Below are 6,184 nucleotides of genomic sequence, written 5' to 3'. Positions count from 1 at the left end.
CAGCAGCCAAGATACTGTTTTTTCTTTTTTGCTATTAATATAAAAATCATTAGTGACAGGTTGGAGGAAATTGCATTGTAGGCATCTGTGCTTTTGAAAAGAACGATTGGACTTGTTCCAAAAACATTAGGAAACTCAGGATCCTCCTGTTATTCTAGTAGAGATATGGTAGAGTGGAATGAAGTCAGAAAATAGGTATTTAAAAAAATTTTTTTAAAAATAATCTCTACCTTAGTGGGGCTTGAACCCACTACCCCAAGATCAGAAGTCTCATGCTCTACTGACTGAGCCAGCCAGGTGCCCCAGGAAATACATTGTATGTATGTATGTACGTATGTAAAAGATTTTATTTTTAAGTAATCTCCACACCCAACATGGGGCTTGAACTCACAACCCCCAGATCAGGGATTACTTGCTGTACTGACTGAGTCAGTCAGGTACTTCAGGAAATACATTTTAATTCAGGCTATCACACTAATCTTGGGCAAGTATTTTCCTCTGAGTTCCAGTTTTCTCATTTATAAGATGAAAAGATTGCATTAGAGCAGTGATTTCCCACAGAGGTCAGGGCTCAGCAGAGCTTGAGGGGGACCTCTACATACTCCCTCAGAATGATACATCTCCAGAAGGGAGAACATGTCCTTCCCACTGCCTTGCCTTCTGTGCTTTCTAAGGAGCACAGGAGAACTGGAACCAGTGACCGTATGATGTTCATATGAATTGGGTGGAGGCAGAAAAATGATAAAGAATTTGCTCCTAGGGATTTCCAATGTCTAAATAGCATATTTTATAATTTTTATAATATGCCAATGTCTATCTGGTTGGATATCTGATTGGAGATATATATATATATATATGATGTATACATACTTTTAAATGTTTAAGCATATTGCCAGATGATCTGTTACAGAATAATACTACTAGTCTAATTTAACCTTGTTTTTGCCATATTATAGCTTTGCAAGATCTTTTTCCTACTTGCTGTCATTGCAGACCCTACTTTCTTCCCACATCCCACAACTACTGTTCCTTTGTACCCTCATCTCTACTGCAGGGTTCTCAGTGGTCTTATACATAAAGATCACCTGGGGCAGATATTTAAAAGGTGCTACCCAGAATGCGACTCAGTGACAAAAAATGAGGCAGGAAATCACAATATATAAAGATGCAGTTTTTGGCAACAACAAAGGGGAGAGACAGAACTGTGTAAAGCAGACTTTTGCGTATTATCGAAGTTAAGTTTGAGCTAGTTTGTTAGAACTTTAAGATGGCAATTGTAATGCCCAGGGTAACCATGAATATGTTGCAACAAGAATACTTAAAGTGATCTAAGAATAGAGTATAATATGTTTGACTATTATGTTATAAAATTATAAAACTGTACAGCTATTCTCTATGTCTCTTTATTTAAAAAAGATACCTTGAAGTATCACTTAAGGAAATTGGTGGTGAGCACTGTTCTGGCTTGAAGCAGAGAGGGCTGTGACAATTTTTGTGCTCCAGTTTTTAATGTGTAGCTTTTAAATTTTATTTTAATGCTTTATTTATTTTTGTGAGAGAGAGCACAAGTGAGGGAGGTGCAGAGAGAGAGGGAGACAGAGAATCTGAAGTGGGCTCTGTGCTGACAGCAGTGAGCCCAACACAGGGTTTGATCCCACCAACTGTGAGATCGTGACCTGAGCCGAAGTTGGTTGCTTAACTGACTGAACCACCCAGGTACTCTTAACGCACAGCTTTGAGTATACTTTCTGTTCTTTTGTTTTCTTAGGATGGTATCTACCGTGTGATTGCGTTCAGATTATTCAACATGTGTTTCAGCATAGCCTTTTCACATTTTGTAATTGTAAATGTTTTTCTCTTATCTCTGTTAAAGAGCTACATGTGAGCCTTTAGGTATGCCTGGGTGGCTCAGTCGAACATCTGAATTCGGCACAGGTCATGATCTCCTAGTTCCTGGGTTTGAGCCCCACATTGGGGTTTGTGAGCTAATAGCGCAGAGCCTGCTTTGGATTCTCTGGCTCTCTCTGTCCCTACCCTGCTTGGGCTCTCTCTCAAAAATAAATAAACATTACAAAAAAAATTAAAGAACTAGACGTGAGCCTTTAAAGAACCACTTGTAGCCTTAATCTGCCCCAGTTCCCTTATCTATCTATCTATCTATCTATCTATCTAATGTTTATTTATTTTTGAGAGAGAGAGCACAAGTAGGGGAGGGGCAGAGAGAGAGAGAGAGAGAGGGAGACACAGAATCCGAAACAGGCTCCAAGCTGTCAGCACAGAGACCGATACAGGGTTCAAACCCATGAAGTGTGAGATCACGACCTGAGCTGACATCAGAGGCTTAACCCATTGAGCCCCACCGATTCCCTTTTTAAAAAAATTTTTTAAATGTTTATTCATTTTTGAGAGAGACAGTGGTAATGGGGCAGGGGCAGAGAGAGAGGGAAACAGAATCTGAAGCAGGCTCCAGGCTCTGAGCTGTCAGCACAGAGCTGGACCTGGGACTTGAACCTGTGAACGAGGAGATCATGACCTGAGCCGAAGTTGGCACTTAACCAACTGAGCCACCCAGGCACTCGCCCCCCAAACCCAATTCCCTTTTTAAGTGAAGCATAAATTAATATTTAAATGAGGCATAAATAAATATATGGGCCTGGAGCTCTGGTTTGGGGATCCCACTGAAACTAATTGTTCTTTTTCCTGATCAGCTTGGCTCACTGTATTAGGGTTTTTTGTTTTGTTTTTTAATGTTTATTTACTTTGAAGGTGGAGAGGGCAGAGAGAGAGGGAGGGAAAATCCCAAGGTGTCCCTGTGCTGACAGCACAGAACCCCACACGGGGTTCGAACTCATGAACCATGAGACCATGCCCCGAGCCAAATGAAATCAAGAGTCAGACTCTTAACGAACTGAGCCACCCAGGTGCCCCTCACTGTATTAATTTTTATTGTTGTGTAACAAATGACCACAAGCTTAGTGGCATAAAATGACATATATATCACCCCATAATATTTGTGAGTCAGGAGTGTAAGTACAGTTTAGTGTCCATTACTCCGTCTCAGAAGGTTGTAATCAAATTGTTGGCCAGGTTGTATTCTTGTCTGGAGACTTGACTGGGGAACATTCTACCTCCAAGCTCCCTTAAGTTACTGGCAGAATTCACCTCATCTTACAGGACTGAGGTTGCTGTTTTCTTGCTGGTTACAAGCTAGGAGTTGTTCTTACCTCCCAGAAGCTACCTACTTCTAAATGTGTCTTCATGCTTCTCTATGTGGAAATACACAGAACATTAAATCTGTTGCTTGTTAAATCTGTCACTTATGTTTCAAAGGGTCAAGGATGTGTCTGTGTTTGGTCTATTTCCATGGACATCCATGCAGACTGTTTGTGCTTGCTTCTTAGCTCCTCAACCTCCTAATCCTTAGAAACTTTGCCCTCTCAACCCCCAGACCTCTTTGCAGGAATACCACCTCAGGCTTAGTTCAGAAAGCCTGAAGGAGACAGGCAGGGAGTGGAGGGAGAAGAGGGAGACCATACCCTGTGTTATATCTGATAGTAAGATACATTCATAACCAATGTTGAATATTTTTCTTGTAAAACCTTTTGAATGGATTATTCTTTTTTAAAAAAAATTATTGGACTATATTGACTCATGATTTGATATGAGTTTTAAAAATTATTGTACATACATGGGAATTCTTTATTTTTTAAATTTGAGAGATAGAGCGTGTGCACAAGTGGGGGAAGGGCAGAGAAAGAGGGAGAGAGAGAGAATCCCAAGCAGGCTCCACACTGCCAGCACAGAGCCCAATGTGGGACTCGAACTCATGAAGCATGAGATCATGACCTAAGCTAAAGTCAGATGCTTAACTGACTGAGCCACCCAGATGCCCCAGATGCTTAACTGACTGAGCTACGCAGGTGCCCCTACATGGGAATTCCTAAGAAATGCAAAAATCTAATGTATGAGTTACTTTAAAACATATTGAAATTTGTATGTTTTGGCTTTAAAAATTAATGGCTTGCCTGGGTGGCTCAGTTGGTTGAACATCTGGCTCTTGATTTCTGCTCAGGTCGTGATCTCATGGTTTGTGGGATGGAGCCTCACATCGGGCTCTCTGCTGACAGCACGGAGCCTGCTTAGGATTCTCTCTGCCTCTCTTTCTCAAAAGTAAACTTTAAAAAGATTAATGAAGTTTATATGTGAATTTAACTACACATCTTAATTTCATAGCTTTATTTTATTTAGAATCAGTACCTGCCCTTTCCCTGCCTGGACTCAGACATTTTCCTGTGCATTTTCTTTTCTGGAAAAGCTTGTATGTAGGCTTTGGGTGCTGTGTCTGTAGTGCCAAGGAGATAAACTGGTTTTGTTTGGCTCTTCCTGTGGATCATTAAGGGGATTCAAGTTTGGCAGCAGTTTACAAACATCCCATTCTGAGAAAATTAAGCAATTTCAATAATTCTTAATAGGATGACAGATTTTATTGTCACTTAATAGGTGTTAGTTAATGAGACTTAGGGAAGCACAGGAAAATTTTTCTTCATATGAAAGCAACTCTAGGCAGAGAATACTTTTCATTTAGATCAGTGTATTAATTGGTTAGGACTGCCATAACAAAATTGGTAATGAAGAAGTAAGACTCTCACTATATTCAGATGACATGATACTATATATAGAAAACCCTAAAGACGCCACCAGAAAACTACTAGAACTGATAAGTGCATTGAGTAAAGTCACAGGATACAAAACCAGTATACAGAAATCTGTTTTACTCCTTTAATAATGAAGCAGTAGAAAGTGAAACTAAGAAAACAATCCCATTTACAATTGTGCCAAAAACAATAAAATATCTGGAATAAACTTAACCAAAGAAGTGAAAGACCTGTACTCTAAAAATTATAAAACACTGATGAAAGAAATTCAAGATAAAGAAATGGAAAGACATTCTGTGCTCATGGGTTACAAGAACAGATATTGTTAAAATGTCTATACTACCCAAAACAATGTACATATTTAATGCAATGCCTATCAAAATAGCAAGAGCATTTTTCACAGAACTAGAATAATTGATCCTAAAATTTCTTTGGAACCACAAAAGACCTTGAACAGCCAAAGCAATCTCAAAAAAGAACAAATTTAAAAAAGAAAAACAAAACTGGAGGCGTTGCAATTCCAGATTTCAAGTTATATTACAAAGTGGTGGTAATTAAAACAGTGTGATACTGGCATAAAAATAGACACATAGATCAATGTAACAGAATAGAAAATCCAGAAATAAACCCATAATTATATGGCCAATTCATCTTTGACAAAGGAGGAATGAACATGCAATAGGAAAAAGTCTCTTCAACAAATGGTGTTGGGAAAACTGGACAGCCACCCACAAAAGAATGAAACTGGTCCACTTTCTTTCACTCTATATGAAATTCAAAATGGATTAAAGACCTAAAGGTGAAGTCTGAAGCCATAAGAGTCCTTGAAGAGGGCACAGGCAGTAATCTCTCTGACATTGGCCATAGCAACATTTTTCTGGATATGTCTCCTAAGGCAACAGAAATAGAAGCAAAAATAAACTCTTGGGACTACATCAAAATAAAAAGTTTCTGCAAAGCAAAAGAAACAACAAAATAAAAGGCAACTTATTGAATGGGAGAATATATTTGCAAATGGCATATCCAATAAAGGGTTTGTATCCAACAAGTATAAAGAACTGGTATAACTCAATACCCCCCCCCCCCAAAAAAAAATCCAATTAAAAGTGGGCAGAAGACATGAACTGATATTTCTCCAAAGAAGACATACAGATGGCCAACAGATGCATGAAAAGATGCTCAACATCATTCATCGTCAGGGAAATTCAAATCAAAACTACAACGAGTTATTACTTTACATGTCAGAATGGCTAAAATAAAAAACTCAAGAAAACAACAAGTGTTGGTGAAGATGTTGAGAAACAGGAACACTCAGGCACTGTTTGTGGGAATTTAAATTGGTGCAGCCACCCTGGAAAACTATGGGATTTTCTCAAAAAGTTAAAAATAGAATTAGCCTTTGATCCAGCAATCACACTACTGGGTATTTGCTTCTCAAATACAGAAATGCTAATCACTAATTCTATTTTATTTTATTTCATTTTCTTTCATTTCATTTCATTTCATTTCATTTCATTTCATTTCACTTC

Source organism: Prionailurus viverrinus, chromosome B3 (assembly GCF_022837055.1).
Source record: "Prionailurus viverrinus isolate Anna chromosome B3, UM_Priviv_1.0, whole genome shotgun sequence".
Taxonomy (NCBI): Eukaryota; Metazoa; Chordata; class Mammalia; order Carnivora; family Felidae; genus Prionailurus; species Prionailurus viverrinus.
Note: the sequence above shows the minus strand (reverse complement) of the source record.